The following is a 17060-nucleotide window of genomic DNA, read 5'->3' on the forward strand; positions in this document are numbered from 1 at the left end:
ATAGGTGAGGATTTGGAGAATAGAGGGTGCTTCTAGCTGGGGAAGGTATAGATGAGGATTTGGAGAATAGAGGGTGCTTCTAGCTGGGGAACGTATAGATGAGGATTTGGAGAATAGAGGGTGCTTCTAGCTGGGAACATATAGATGAGGATTTGGAGAATAGAGGGTGCTTCTAGCTGGGGAATGTATAGGTGAGGATTTGGAGAATAGAGGGTGCTTCTAGCTGGGGAACATATAGATGAGGATTTGGAGAATAGAGGGTGCTTCTAGCAGGGGAACGTATAGATAAGAATTTGGAGAATAGAGGGTGCTTCTTGCTGGGGAAGGTATAGATGAGGATTTGGAGAATAGAGGGTTCTTCTAGCTGGGGAACATATAGATGAGGATTTGGAGAATAGAGGGTTCTTCTAGCTGGGGAACATATAGATGAGGATTTGGAGAATAGAGGGTGCTTCTAGCTGGGGAACGTATAGATGAGGATTTGGAGAATAGAGGGTGCTTCTAGCTGGGGAAGGTATAGATGAGGATTTGGAGAATAGAGGGGGCTTCTAGCTGGGGAACATATAGATGAGGATTTGGAGAATAGAGGGTGCTTCTAGCTGAGGAACAATTAGATGAGGATTTGGAGAATAGAGGGTGCTTCTAGCTGGGGAAGGTATAGATGAGGATTTGGAGAATAGAGGGTGCTTCTAGCTGGGGAACATATAGATGAGGATTTGGAGAATAGAGGGTGCTTCTAGCAGGGGAACGTATAGATGAGAATTTGGAGAATAGAGGGTGCTTCTTGCTGGGGAAGGTATAGATGAGGATTTGGAGAATAGAGGGTTCTTCTAGCTGGGGAACATATAGATGAGGATTTGGAGAATAGAGGGTGCTTCTAGCAGGGGAACGTATAGATGAGAATTTGGAGAATAGAGGGTGCTTCTAGCTGGGGAAGGTATAGATGAGGATTTGGAGAATAGAGGGTTCTTCTAGCTGGGGAACATATAGATGAGGATTTGGAGAATAGAGGGTGCTTCTAGCAGGGGAACGTATAGATGAGAATTTGGAGAATAGAGGGGGCTTCTAGCTGGGGAACATATAGATGAGGATTTGGAGAATAGAGGGTGCTTCTAGCAGTGGAACGTATAGATGAGGATTTGGAGAATAGAGGGTGCTTCTAGCTGGGGAAGGTATAGATGAGGATTTGGAGAATAGAGGGTGCTTCTAGCTGGGGAACATATAGATGAGGATTTGGAGAATAGAGGGTGCTTCTAGCTGAGGAACAATTAGATGAGGATTTGGAGAATAGAGGGTGCTTCTAGCTGGGGAACGTATAGATTAGGATTTGGAGAATAGAGGGTGCTTCTAGCTGGGGAACGTATAGATGAGGATTTGGAGAATAGAGGGTGCTTCTAGCTGGGAACGTATAGACGAGGATTTGGAGAATAGAGGGTGCTTCTAGCTGGGGAACGTATAGACGAGGATTTGGAGAATGGAGGGTGCTTCTAGCTGGGGAAGGTATAGATGAGGATTTGGAGAATAGAGGGTGCTTCTAGATGGGGAACATATAGATGAGGATTTGGAGAATAGAGGGTGCTTCTAGATGGGGAACATATAGATGAGGATTTGGAGAATAGAGGGTGCTTCTAGCTGGGGAACGTATAGATGAGGATTTGGAGAATAGAGGGGGCTTCTAGCTGGGGAAGGTATAGACGAGGATTTGGAGAATAGAGGGTGCTTCTAGCTGGGGAACGTATTGATGAGGATTTGGAGAATAGAGGGTGCTTCTACCCGGGGAAGGTATAGATGAGGATTTGGAGAATAGAGGGTGCTTCTAGCTAGGGAAGGTATAGATGCGGATTTGGAGAATAGAGGGTGCTTCTAGCTAGGAAACGTGTAGATGAGGATTTGGAGAATAGAGGGTGCTTCTAGCTGGGGAAGGTATAGATGAGGATTTGGAGAATAGAGGGTGCTTCTAGCTGGGGAACGTATAGATGCGGATTTGGAGAATAGAGGGTGCTTCTAGCTAGGGAACGTATAGATGAGGATTTGGAGAATAGAGGGTGCTTCTAGCTGGGGAACGTATAGACGAGGATTTGGAGAATGGAGGGTGCTTCTAGCTGGGGAAGGTATAGATGAGGATTTGGAGAATAGAGGGTGCTTCTAGCTGGGGAACCTATAGATGAGGATTTGGAGAATAGAGGGTGCTTCTAGCTGGGAACATATAGATGAGGATTTGGAGAATAGAGGGTGCTTCTAGCTGGGGAACGTATAGACAAGGATTTGGAGAATAGAGGTACGTTAGGTTAAGGAATGGAATTAGACTTAATGTCAGAAGCAGAAATGACACATTATCACAACCAGCCAATCAGAGATTTACAGATTGACCACATGATCTCCTGACCAATAGATCATGCAGGAATGTGCTGTGGCGTTGGATAAAATCTCTTTTACCTCCTTTCCTCAGGTTCTACAGAGAAAGATCTTCATGGAATGTTGTCCACCTTGTTTCCACACAATCTACTAACAATCCTTAACCTTGTGCTGAGCCCCGGCTGTCTCACGGCAGAGCTGTCCTCACTTGGCATTGCCACCACATGCCACCATCTCACATGTGGCGTCCAGCAGCCTGATGGCCATGACTCTTCAACGTTCCATGAGACTCTGGGTGACACCAAAGTAACATAAGAGTCTTCAGTAAACAAATATCAGAACTTTGCATCAAGCACATATGGACTTCACTCCAACATGGCGTCTGTTCCTGGAGAGGACTACACAAAGCTAAACACAGTAACCAACTATTGTGTCACCAGGCCAGACAGACATGAAGGACGCATGATGGAGTTACCTTTATTTATTGGTGATTCTCTCTTTAGTTATTATGTATAACGAATAGGAAGCTTCCTCAGAGCTCCTCACTATATCTTGTGAAATTATAACTTATCTGGAAGAGGATTATGGGGCAGACTTATAAAGCGTCTGTCTTTCCTCTCAGATAAAATTTTGGCGTTTGATATTTACTAATGTATTTATTGGAATATCTGTTTGTAACTTTGGCTGTTCACTTGGGTGCTGAGTATCTTTTGGAAGGAAATGTACCTTCGCTGGTGTTCCCAGAAGCGGTGAGGGTGGGGATAAAGTCCGGCACGGACTCTCCACACTGGTATAGAAAGTCCATTAGTAGATGTTGGTGGAATTCAGTGTTACATTGGAGGAAGATAAGGTCACCAAAACTAAATTCCAATGTGTGGCCATTCGGGGCCTGCAGATAATTGGGAATATTAGAGCTCATTTCTTGCCTCTGGCACCATATTCTAATTATTACCGCCCTTTGCAACTTGTCAGTGAAGACCACTGTCCTTTCCCAACGTCATGCAAAGAATTAGAATAAAGTAGGATCCAGTGCATATGGTCCAGTGTTGGTCAAGAAGAGATAACAGCAGTGATGTGGGAAATACCCTTAATGACTAGCGGTAGTGCTGCTCGGATACCCCTTTTCAAAATCCGGATCCGATTCGGATCCGGATACCCAGATATCCAGATCCGGGTCGGATATCAGATTTCAAAATTTTCCAATTCGTATCGGATATCCGACCTCAGTATTCGGGGTATCCGGGCGGATTCGGATATCTGGATAGAAAAACCGGAAGTGGCCTTTAAATTGCTTTAAAAACATTTTTTTAGGGTAAATGATGCATGTATCATCATTATTTGTTAAAGGGGAACACTAATTGATTATGTGGGGACTTAAAACCTCCCCCCCCCCCCCCCACAAAAAAAAAATGGCTGTCAATTAACATCAGGCCTAGGTTCCAGATAGCGGTCGTACAACCCACATTGGGCTTGATTCACAAAGCGGTGCTAACTGTAAGCATGCCAGTTAAAAGCTGCTTATCACGTGCAAACTGCCTCTTCGCGCGCTAATGTGCGCATAAGAGTTTGCGCGCGTAAAGTTTAGTATGCATAAAGTTTTGGGGCGTAAAGTTTTATGCGCGCTAGTTTGCGTGCAAAATCAGCTGCTTCACGTGCTAAGTAGTGTGATAAGCATACTTTGCATGCGAAGCAGCTGATTTTGCACGCAAAGTAGTGCGCATAAAACTTTACGCGCGCAAAACTTTTATGCACACTAAAATGGCACGCGGACTGATTTTCAAAACGGTGCTAACCTAGTTAGCACCCTACTTTACAAAGTCTTTAGGCATGCTAACTACGTTAGCACCGCTTTGTGAATCGAGCCCCTTGTGTCCAAAGTCCAGCCGCACAACTGGGACATGACAGTTTTCAGCCCAGACACCTCCAAAAAATTACACAGCAATTGTGTTTTGGGTTAAATATAGGTGGTATCAGCACAGCAGCAGTGGCCTGTGACACCCTGGCCTGGCAGTGGGAGCAGCAAAGGCAGCAGGAGCAGGGCAATGCAGCAGCAGCAGGTGTAACGTGTGTCAGGAACATGCCGGACGTGGCACTTGGCATGTGGCACGTGACACGTGGCACTTGGCACGCCACGTGACACGTGCCAAGTGACAGTCAGACAGCAGAGGAGAAGACACTAACTGTCACACTGGCACTGCACAGCAGCACAGCAGTTCTGTAGTAAGCTAACGCAGTAGTACTACTACTCTAACAACTACTAGCACTGACTGCAGTACCACAGTACTAACTACACAATAACACAGTAATCCTATTCCCTAATCCCTAACCTATACTGTAGCTAGGTAAGTCTAATAGCTGGCCAGCAGGCAGCAGCTGGCCTGGTCTGTGCACAGCACACACACAGACACATAGCAGCTGCAGCTCTACAGCATACTCTGACTGTCACACAATGACATCAAGCTAATTAACGATTTATCAATAGTGTAGTGATAGTGAAGGGGTTAATCACTGAACAGCTTTAGGTTTATAACTGTGTACAGCCCCCTTGCTAGGCCACCAGCACTGGAGCATGTCTCTCAGTGAGCATTCACAAGCTAGGGCGATATGTCTCATCATGGCAGCCCTCCTTATTATACAGGGGGGCTGGCCAGTGTTCCTTTCTGTGATTGGGTGCCAGGGCTTAGGCTGGGAGCCCTCTGATTGGCTCAATGAGGTCAGGTGGGGCTGGCCAGGATTCCCCTCTGTGATTGGTTGCTAGAGCTTCTGCTGGGAGCCCTCTGATTGGCTCCAGGACGTCATCACCTTAGTTACATTATTTCGGATCCGGATATCTGCTAATATCCGCCGATATCCGCATTATGCGCCCATATATCCGCAGATAGCTAGCCGTATTTCTACAGAAATCCGGAATCCGGTCGGATAGCTGAAAAATGGTCGGATATCTGGGTTACCCGGATATCCGGAATCCGGATGAGCAGCACTGACTAGCGGTACACGACTACCTCATTGCAAGCTTATAAAACATGAAGTTTCTTCGTCAGACGGGATACAGAGCTGGATCAGAACTGGATATAAGAAGCTGTGTGTATGAAATCGCTTTACATGGTTCTGCTCCAGTTCTGTATCTTGTCTGAAGAAGAAATGTAACATTTCTAAAGCTTTCAAGGAAATCTTGTATAGTTAAAGGAGTACTGTAGGGGGCAAAGGGTAAAAAGAGTTGAACTTACCCGGGGCTTTTAATGGTCCCCCGCAGACATCCTGTGCTCGCGCAGCCACTCACCGATGCTCCGCCCCCCCCCCCCCCCCGCAGACATCCTGTGCCCGCGCAGCCACTCACCGATGCTCCGCCCCCCCCCAACCCCCCCCCCCCCCCGCAGACATCCTGTGTCCGCACAGCCACTCACCGATGCTCCGCCCCCCCAACCCCCCCCGCAGACATCCTGTGTCCGCACAGCCACTCACCGATGCTACACCCCCCCGCAGACATCCTGTGTCCGCGCAGCCACTCACCGATGCTCCGCCCCTGCAGGCATCCTGTGCCCGCACAGCCACTCACCGATGCTCCGCCCCTGCAGACATCCTATGCCCGCGCAGCGACTCACCAATGCTCTGCTCCCCTGCAGACATCCTGTGTCCGCGCAGCCACTCACCAATGCTACACCCCCCCGCAGACATCCTATGTCCGCGCAGCCACTCACCGATGCTCCGCTCCCCCCCGCAGACATCCTGTGTCCGCACAGCCACTCACCGATGCTCCGCCCCTGCAGACATCCTGTGCCAGTGCAGCCACTCACCGATGCTCCGCCCCCCCGCAGACATCCTGTGCCTGCGCAGCCACTCACCGATGCTCCGCTCCCCCCGCAGACATCCTGTGTCCACACAGCCACTCACCGATGCTACACCCCCCCGCAGACATCCTGTGCCCGCGCAGCCACTCACCGATGCTCCGCCCCCCCGCAGACATCCTGTGTCCGCGCAGCCACTCACCGATGCTCCGCTCCCCCCCGCAGACATCCTGTGTCCGCACAGCCACTCACTGATGCTCCGCCCCTGCAGACATCCTGTGCCAGTGCAGCCACTCACCGATGCTCCGCCCCCCCGCAGACATCCTGTGCCCGCGCAGCCACTCACCGATGCTCCGCTCCCCCCGCAGACATCCTGTGTCCACACAGCCACTCACCGATGCTACACCCCCCGCAGACATCCTGTGCCTGCGCAGCCACTCACCGATGCTCCGCCCCCCCGCAGACATCCTGTGTCCGCGCAGCCACTCACCGATGCTCCGCTCCCCCGCAGACATCCTGTGCCCGCGCAGCCACTCACCTATGCTCCGCTCCCCCGCAGACATCCTGTGTCCGCGCAGCCATTCACCGATGCTCCGCCCCCCGCAGTCATCCTGTGCCCGCGCAGCCACTCACCGATGCTCCGCCCCCCGCAGACATCCTGTGCCCGCGCAGCCACTCACCGATGCTCCGCCCCCCCGCAGACATCCTGTGCCCGCGCAGCCACTCACCGATGCTCCGCTCCCCCGCAGACATCCTGTGTCCGCACAGCCACTCACCGATGCTCCGCCCCTGCAGACATCCTGTGCCAGTGCAGCCAGTCACCGATGCTCCGCCCCTGCAGACATCCTGTGCCCGCACAGCCACTCACCGATGCTCCGCTCCCCCGCAGACATCCTGTGTCCGCGCAGCCACTCACCGATGCTACACCCCCCCGCAGACATCCTGTGTCCGCGCAGCCACTCACCGATGCTCCGCCCCTGCAGACATCCTGTGCCCGCGCAGCCACTCACCGATGCTCCGCTCCCCCGCAGTCATCCTGTGCCCGCGCAGCCACTCACCGATGCTCCGCTCCCCCCCGCAGACATCCTGTGCCCGCGCAGCCACTCACCGATGCTCCGCCCCCCCGCAGACATCCTGTGCCCGCGCAGCCACTCACCGATGCTCCGCTCCCCCCCGCAGACATCCTGTGCCCGCGCAGCCACTCACCGATGCTCCACACCCCCGCAGACATCCTGTGCCCGCGCAGCCACTCACCGATGCTCCGCTCCCCCCCGCAGACATCCTGTGTTCGCACAGCCACTCACCGATGCTCCGCCCCTGCAGACATCCTGTGCCCACGCAGCCAGTCACCGATGCTCCGCTCCCCCCGCAGACATCCTGTGTCCGCACAGCCACTCACCGATGCTACACCCCCCCGCAGACATCCTATGCCCGCGCAGCCACTCACCGATGCTTCGCTCCCCCGCAGACATCCTGTGCCCGCGCAGCCACTCACCGATGCTCCGCCCCCCCGCAAAAAATCCTGTGTCCGCGCAGCCACTCACCGATGCTCCGCTCCCCCGCAGACATCCTGTGCCCGCGCAGCCACTCACCTATGCTCCGCTCCCCCGCAGACATCCTGTGTCCGCGCAGCCATTCACCGATGCTCCGCCCCCCGCAGTCATCCTGTGCCCGCGCAGCCACTCACCGATGCTCCGCCCCCCGCAGACATCCTGTGCCCGCGCAGCCACTCACCGATGCTCCGCCCCCCGCAGACATCCTGTGCCCGCGCAGCCACTCACCGATGCTCCGCCCCCCCGCAGACATCCTGCGCCCGTGCAGCCACTCACCGATGCTCCACCCCCCCGCAGACATCCTGTGCCCGCGCAGCCACTCACCGATGCTCCGCTCCCCCGCAGACATCCTGTGCCCGCGCAGCCACTCACCGATGCTACACCCCCCCGCAGACATTCTGTGTCCGCGCAGCCACTCACCGATGCTCCGCCCCTGCAGGCATCCTGTGCCCGCGCAGCCACTCACCGATGCTCCGCTCCTCCCCGCAGACATCCTGTGTCCGCACAGCCACTCACCGATGCTACACCCCCCCCGCAGACATCCTGTGTCCGCGCAGCCACTCACCAATGCTCCGCCCCTGCAGGCATCCTGTGCCCGCGCAGCCACTCTCCGATGCTCCGCTCCCCCCCGCAGACATCCTGTGTCCGCGCAGCCACTCACCGATGCTCCGCTCCCCCCCGCAGACATCCTGTGTCCACACAGCCACTCACCGATGCTCCGCCCCTGCAGACATCCTATGCCCGCGCAGCCACTCACCGATGCTCCGCTCCCCCGCAGACATCCTGTGTCCACGCAGCCACTCACCGATGCTACACCCCCCCGCAGACATCCTATGCCCGCGCAGCCACTCACCGATGCTTCGCTCCCCCGCAGACATCCTGTGTCCGCGCAGCCACTCACCGATGCTCCGCTCCCCCCCGCAGACATCCTGTGCCCGCGCAGCCACTCACCGATGCTCCAGTCCCCCGCAGACATCCTGTGCCCGCGCAGCCACTCACCGATGCTCCGCCCCTGCAGACATCCTGTGCCCGCGCAGCCACTCACCGATGCTCCGCTCCCCCCCGCAGACATCCTGTGTCCGCACAGCCACTCACCGATGCTCCGCCCCTGCAGACATCCTATGCCCGCGCAGCCACTCACCGATGCTTCGCTCCCCCGCAGACATCCTGTGCCCGCGCAGCCACTCACCGATGCTCCGCCCCCCGCAGACATCCTGTGCCCGCGCAGCCACTCACCGATGCTCCGCCCCCCCGCAGACATCCTGCGCCCGCGCAGCCACTCACCGATGCTCTGCCCCCCCCGCAGACATCCTGCGCCCGTGCAGCCACTCACCGATGCTCCGCTCCCCCGCAGACATCCTGTGCCCGCGCAGCCACTCACCGATGCTCCGCCCCCCCGCAGACATCCTGTGCCCGCGCAGCCACTCACCGATGCTCCGCCCCCCCCGCAGACATCCTGCGCCCGTGCAGCCACTCACCGATGCTCCACCCCCCCGCAGACATCCTGTGCCCGCGCAGCCACTCACCGATGCTCCGCTCCCCCGCAGACATCCTGTGCCCGCGCAGCCACTCACCGATGCTACACCCCCCCGCAGACATTCTGTGTCCGCGCAGCCACTCACCGATGCTCCGCCCCTGCAGGCATCCTGTGCCCGCGCAGCCACTCACCGATGCTCCGCTCCTCCCCGCAGACATCCTGTGTCCGCACAGCCACTCACCGATGCTACACCCCCCCCGCAGACATCCTGTGTCCGCGCAGCCACTCACCAATGCTCCGCCCCTGCAGGCATCCTGTGCCCGCGCAGCCACTCTCCGATGCTCCGCTCCCCCCCGCAGACATCCTGTGTCCGCGCAGCCACTCACCGATGCTCCGCTCCCCCCCGCAGACATCCTGTGTCCACACAGCCACTCACCGATGCTCCGCCCCTGCAGACATCCTATGCCCGCGCAGCCACTCACCGATGCTCCGCTCCCCCGCAGACATCCTGTGTCCACGCAGCCACTCACCGATGCTACACCCCCCCGCAGACATCCTGTGCCCGCGCAGCCACTCACCGATGCTCCAGTCCCCCGCAGACATCCTGTGCCCGCGCAGCCACTCACCGATGCTCCGCCCCTGCAGACATCCTGTGCCCGCGCAGCCACTCACCGATGCTCCGCTCCCCCCCGCAGACATCCTGTGTCCGCACAGCCACTCACCGATGCTCCGCCCCTGCAGACATCCTATGCCCGCGCAGCCACTCACCGATGCTCCGCTGCCCCCGCAGACATCCTGTGTCCACACAGCCACTCACCGATGCTACACCCCCCCGCAGACATCCTATGCCCGCGCAGCCACTCACCGATGCTTCGCTCCCCCGCAGACATCCTGTGCCCGCGCAGCCACTCACCGATGCTCCGCCCCCCCGCAGACATCCTGTGCCCGCGCAGCCACTCACCGATGCTCCGCTCCCCCGCAGACATCCTGTGCCCGCGCAGCCACTCACCTATGCTCCGCTCCCCCGCAGACATCCTGTGTCCGCGCAGCCATTCACCGATGCTCCGCTCCCCGCAGTCATCCTGTGCCCGCGCATCCACTCACCGATGCTCCGCCCCCCGCAGACATCCTGTGCCCGCGCAGCCACTCACCGATGCTCCGCCCCCCCGCAGACATCCTGCGCCCGCGCAGCCACTCACCGATGCTCTGCCCCCCCGCAGACATCCTGCGCCCGTGCAGCCACTCACCGATGCTCCGCTCCCCCGCAGACATCCTGTGCCCGTGCAGCCACTCACCGATGCTCCGCCCCCCCGCAGACATCCTGTGTCCGCGCAGCCACTCACCGATGCTCCGCTCCCCCGCAGACATCCTGTGCCCGCGCAGCCACTCACCGATGCTCCGCTCCCCCCCGCAGACATCCTGTGTCCACACAGCCACTCACCGATGCTCCGCCCCTGCAGATATCCTATGCCCGCGCAGCAACTCACCGATGCTCCGCTCCCCCGCAGACATCCTGTGTCCGCGCAGCCACTCACCGATGCTACACCCCCCCGCAGACATCCTGTGTCCGCGCAGCCACTCACCGATGCTCCGCCCCTGCAGACATCCTGTGCCCGCGCAGCCACTCACTGATGCTCCGCTCCCCCCCTGCAGACATCCTGTGTCCGCACAGCCACTCACCGATGCTCCGCCCCTGCAGACATCATATGCCCGCGCAGCCACTCACCGATGCTCCGCTCCCCCCGCAGACATCCTGTGTCCGCACGGCCACTCACCGATGCTCCGCCCCTGCAGACATCCTGTGCCCGCGCAGCCACTCACCGTTGCTCCGCTCCCCCCCGCAGACATCCTGTGTCCGCACAGCCACTCACCGATGCTCCGCCCCTGCAGACATCCTATGCCCGCGCAGCCACTCACCGATGCTCCGCTGCCCCCGCAGACATCCTGTGCTCGCGCAGCCACTCACTGATGCTCCGCTCCCCCGCAGACATCCTGTGCCCGCGCAGCCACTCACCGATGCTCCGCCCCCCCGCAGACATCCTGTGTCCGCGCAGCCACTCACCGATGCTCCACTCCCCCGCAGACATCCTGTGCCCGCGCAGCCACTCACCGATTCTCCGCTCCCCCACAGACATCCTGTGTCCGCACAGCCACTCACCGATGCTCCGCCCCTGCAGACATCCTGTGCCAGTGCAGCCAGTCACCGATGCTCCGCCCCTGCAGACATCCTGTCCCCGCACAGCCACTCACCGATGCTCCGCTCCCCCGCAGACATCCTGTGTCCGCGCAGCCACTCACCGATGCTACACCCCCCCGCAGACATCCTGTGTCCGCGCAGCCACTCACCGATGCTCCGCCCCTGCAGACATCCTGTGCCCGCGCAGCCACTCACCGATGCTCCGCTCCCCCGCAGTCATCCTGTGCCCGCGCAGCCACTCACCGATGCTCCGCTCCCCCCCGCAGACATCCTGTGCCCGCGCAGCCACTCACCGATGCTCCACTCCCCCGCAGACATCCTGTGCCCGCGCAGCCACTCACCGATGCTCCGCTCCCCCCCGCAGACATCCTGTGTTCGCACAGCCACTCACCGATGCTCCGCCCCTGCAGACATCCTGTGCCCGCGCAGCCAGTCACCGATGCTCCGCTCCCCCCGCAGACATCCTGTGTCCGCACAGCCACTCACCGATGCTACACCCCCCCGCAGACATCCTATGCCCGCGCAGCCACTCACCGATGCTTCGCTCCCCCGCAGACATCCTGTGCCCGCGCAGCCACTCACCGATGCTCCGCCCCCCCGCAGACATCCTGTGTCCGCGCAGCCACTCACCGATGCTCCGCTCCCCCGCAGACATCCTGTGCCCGCGCAGCCACTCACCTATGCTCCGCTCCCCCGCAGACATCCTGTGTCCGCGCAGCCATTCACCGATGCTCCGCCCCCCGCAGTCATCCTGTGCCCGCGCAGCCACTCACCGATGCTCCGCCCCCCGCAGACATCCTGTGCCCGCGCAGCCACTCACCGATGCTCCGCCCCCCCGCAGACATCCTGCGCCCGCGCAACCACTCACCGATGCTCCGCCCCCCCCCCGCACACATCCTGCGCCCGTGCAGCCACTCACCGATGCTCCGCTCCCCCGCAGACATCCTGTGCCCGCGCAGCCACTCACCGATGCTCCGCTCCCCCCCGCAGACATCCTGTGTCCACACAGCCACTCACCGATGCTCCGCCCCTGCAGATATCCTATGCCCGCGCAGCAACTCACCGATGCTCCGCTCCCCCGCAGACATCCTGTGTCCGCGCAGCCACTCACCGATGCTACACCCCCCCGCCGACATCCTGTGTCCGCGCAGCCACTCACCGATGCTCCGCTCCCCCGCAGACATCCTGTGCCCGCGCAGCCACTCACCGATGCTCCGCTCCCCCCCGCAGACATCCTGTGTCCACACAGCCACTCACCGATGCTCCGCCCCTGCAGATATCCTATGCCCGCGCAGCAACTCACCGATGCTTCGCTCCCCCGCAGACATCCTGTGTCCGCGCAGCCACTCACCGATGCTACACCCCCCCGCAGACATCCTGTGTCCGCGCAGCCACTCACCGATGCTCCGCTCCCCCGCAGACATCCTGTGCCCGCGCAGCCACTCACCGATGCTCCGCTCCCCCCCGCAGACATCCTGTGTCCACACAGCCACTCACCGATGCTCCGCCCCTGCAGATATCCTATGCCCGCGCAGCAACTCACCGATGCTCCGCTCCCCCGCAGACATCCTGTGTCCGCGCAGCCACTCACCGATGCTACACCCCCCCGCAGACATCCTGTGTCCGCGCAGCCACTCACCGATGCTCCGCCCCTGCAGACATCCTGTGCCCGCGCAGCCACTCACTGATGCTCCGCTCCCCCCCGCAGACATCCTGTGTCCGCACAGCCACTCACCGATGCTCCGCCCCTGCAGACATCATATGCCCGCGCAGCCACTCACCGATGCTCCGCTCCCCCCGCAGACATCCTGTGTCCGCACGGCCACTCACCGATGCTCCGCCCCTGCAGACATCCTGTGCCCGCGCAGCCACTCACCGATGCTCCGCTCCCCCCCGCAGACATCCTGTGTCCGCACAGCCACTCACCGATGCTCCGCCCCTGCAGACATCCTATGCCCGCGCAGCCACTCACCGATGCTCCGCTGCCCCCGCAGACATCCTGTGTCCACACAGCCACTCACCGATGCTCCGCCCCCCCGCAGACATCCTGTGTCCGCGCAGCCACTCACCGATGCTCCGCTCCCCCGCAGACATCCTGTGCCCGCGCAGCCACTCACCAATGCTCCGCTCCCCGCAGACATCCTGTTCCCGCGCAGCCACTCACCGATGCTCCGCCCCCCCGCAGACATCCTGTGCCCGTGCAGCCACTCACCTATGCTCCGCTTCCCTGCAGACATCCTGTGTCCGCGCAGCCACTCACCGATGCTCCGCTCCCCCGCAGACATCCTGTGCCCGCGCAGCCACTCACCGATGCTCCGCCCCCCGCAGACATCCTGTGCCCGCGCAGCCACTCACCGATGCTCCGCTCCCCCACAGACATCCTGTGCCCGTGCAGCCACTCACCGATGCTACGCCCCCCCCCCCCCCCGCAGACTTCCTGTGCCCGCGCAACCACTCACCTATGCTCCACTCCCCCGCAGACATCCTGTGTCCGCGCAGCCACTCACCGATGCTCCGCTTCCCCGCAGACATCCTGTGTCCGTGCAGCCGCTCACCGATGCTCTGCTCCCCGCAGACATCCTGTGCCCGCGCAGCCACTCACCGATGCTCCGCCCCCCCGCAGACATCCTGTGCCCGCGCAGCCACTCACCGATGCTCCGCTCCCCCGCAGACATCCTGTGTTCGCACAGCCACTCACCGATGCTCCGCCCCTGCAGACATCCTATGCCCGCGCAGCCACTCACCGATGCTCCGCTCCCCCGCAGACATCCTGTGTCCGCGCAGCCACTCACCGATGCTACACCCCCCCGCAGACATCCTGTGTCCGCGCAGCCACTCACCGATGCTCCGCCCCTGCAGACATCCTGTGCCTGCGCAGCCACTCACCGATGCTCCGCTCCCCCCCGCAGACATCCTGTGTCCGCACAGCCACTCACCGATGCTCCGCCCCTGCAGACATCATATGCCCGCGCAGCCACTCACCGATGCTCCACTCCCCCCGCAGACATCCTGTGTCCGCACGGCCACTCACCGATGCTCCGCCCCTGCAGACATCCTGTGCCCGCGCAGCCACTCACCGATGCTCCGCTCCCCCCCGCAGACATCCTGTGTCCGCACAGCCACTCACCGATGCTCCGCCCCTGCAGACATCCTATGCCCGCGCAGCCACTCACCGATGCTCCGCTGCCCCCGCAGACATCCTGTGTCCACACAGCCACTCACCGATGCTCCGCCCCCCTGCAGACATCCTGTGTCCGCGCAGCCACTCACCGATGCTCCGCTCCCCCGCAGACATCCTGTGCCCGCGCAGCCACTCACCAATGCTCCGCTCCCCGCAGACATCCTGTTCCCGCGCAGCCACTCACCGATGCTCCGTCCCCCCGCAGACATCCTGTGCCCGTGCAGCCACTCACCTATGCTCCGCTTCCCCGCAGACATCCTGTGTCCGCGCAGCCACTCACCGATGCTCCGCTCCCCCGCAGACATCCTGTGCCCGCGCAGCCACTCACCGATGCTCCGCCCCCCGCAGACATCCTGTGCCCGCGCAGCCACTCACCTATGCTCCGCTCCCCCGCAGACATCCTGTGTCCGCGCAGCCACTCACCGATGCTCCGCTCCCCCGCAGACATCCTGTGCCCGCGCAGCCACTCATCGATGCTCCGCTCCCCCACAGACATCCTGTGCCCGTGCAGCCACTCACCGATGCTACGCCCCCCCCCCCCCCCCCGCAGACATCCTGTGCCCGCGCAACCACTCACCTATGCTCCACTCCCCCGCAGACATCCTGTGTCCGCGCAGCCACTCACCGATGCTCCGCTTCCCCGCAGACATCCTGTGTCCGTGCAGCCGCTCACCGATGCTCTGCTCCCCGCAGACATCCTGTGCCTGCGCAGCCACTCACCGATGCTCCGCCCCCCCGCAGACATCCTGTGCCCGCGCAGCCACTCACCGATGCTCCGCTCCCCCGCAGACATCCTGTGTTCGCACAGCCACTCACCGATGCTCCGCCCCTGCAGACATCCTATGCCCGCGCAGCCACTCACCGATGCTCCGCTCCCCCGCAGACATCCTGTGTCCGCGCAGCCACTCACCGATGCTACACCCCCCCGCAGACATCCTGTGTCCGCGCAGCCACTCACCGATGCTCCGCCCCTGCAGACATCCTGTGCCTGCGCAGCCACTCACCGATGCTCCGCTCCCCCCCGCAGACATCCTGTGTCCGCGCAGCCACTCACCGATGCTACACCCCCCGCAGACATCCTATGCCCGCGCAGCCACTCACCGATGCTTCGCTCCCCCGCACACATCCTGTGCCCGCGCAGCCACTCACCGATGCTCCGCCCCCCCGCAGACATCCTGTGTCCGCGCAGCCACTCACCGATGCTCCGCTCCCCCGCAGACATCCTGTGCCCGCGCAGCCACTCACCTATGTTCCGCTCCCCCGCAGACATCCTGTGTCCGCGCAGCCATTCACCGATGCTCCGCCCCCCGCAGTCATCCTGTGCCCGCGCAGCCACTCACCGATGCTCCGCCCCCCGCAGACATCCTGTGCCCGCGCAGCCACTCACCGATGCTCCGCCCCCCCGCAGACATCCTGTGCCCGCGCCGCCACTCACCGATGCTCCGCTCCCCCGCAGACATCCTGTGCCCACGCAGCCACTCACCTATGCTCCGCTCCCCCGCAGACATCCTGCGTCCGCGCAGCCATTCACCGATGCTCCGCCCCCCACAGTCATCCTGTGCCCGCGCAGCCACTCACCGATGCTCCGCCCCCCGCAGACATCCTGTGCCCGCGCAGCCACTCACCGATGCTCCGCCCCCCGCAGACATCCTGTGCCCGCGCAGCCACTCACCGATGCTCCGCCCCCCCGCAGACATCCTGTGTCCGCGCAGCCACTCACCGATGCTCCGCTCCCCCGCAGACATCCTGTGTCCGCGCAGCCATTCACCGATGCTCCGCCCCCCGCAGTCATCCTGTGCCCGCGCAGCCACTCACCGATGCTCCGCCCCCTGCAGACATCCTGTGCCCGCGCAGCCACTCACCGATGCTCCGCCCCCCCCCGCAGACATCCTGCGCCCGTGCAGCCACTCACCGATGCTCCGCTCCCCCGCAGACATCCTGTACCCGCGCAGCCACTCACCGATGCTCCGCTCCCCCCCGCAGACATCCTGTGTCCACATAGCCACTCACCGATGCTCCGCCCCTGCAGATATCCTATGCCCGCGCAGCCACTCACCGATGCTCCGCTCCCCCGCAGACATCCTGTGTCCGCGCAGCACTAACCGATGCTACACCCCCCCGCAGACATCCTGTGTCCGCGCAGCCACTCACCGATGCTCCGCCCCTGCAGACATCCTGTGCCCGCGCAGCCACTCACCGATGCTCCGCTCCCCCCCGCAGACATCCTGTGTCCGCACAGCCACTCACCGATGCTCCACCCCCCGCAGACATCCTGTGCCCGCGCAGCCACTCACCTATGCTCCGCTCCCCCGCAGACATCCTATGCCCGCGCAGCCACTCACCGATGCTTTACTCCCCCGCAGACATCCTGTGCCCGCGCAGCCACTCACCGATGCTCCGCCCCCCCGCAGACATCCTGTGTCCGCGCAGCCACTCACCGATGCTCCGCTCCCCCGCAGACATCCTGTGCCCGCGCAGCCACTCACCAATGCTCCGCTCCCCCGCAGACATC

At 61.1% G+C, this 17060-nt stretch overlaps 1 protein-coding gene across 2 annotated transcripts in view; it reads left to right on the forward strand.

Annotated features, from left to right (window-relative positions):
- LOC137544856 (peptidase inhibitor 16-like) overlaps nt 1-2536 on the forward strand; it is a 76783-nt gene extending 74247 nt beyond the window's left edge. For both annotated transcript variants that reach the window (XM_068265951.1, XM_068265965.1), the window contains exon 7: nt 2450-2536. The gene's annotated coding sequence lies outside the window, so the exon portion shown is untranslated. The remainder of the gene's footprint in view (nt 1-2449) is intronic.
- The last annotated feature ends 14524 nt before the right edge of the window (nt 2537-17060 follow it).

Source organism: Hyperolius riggenbachi, chromosome 1 (assembly GCF_040937935.1).
Source record: "Hyperolius riggenbachi isolate aHypRig1 chromosome 1, aHypRig1.pri, whole genome shotgun sequence".
NCBI classification, from domain to species: Eukaryota; Metazoa; Chordata; class Amphibia; order Anura; family Hyperoliidae; genus Hyperolius; species Hyperolius riggenbachi.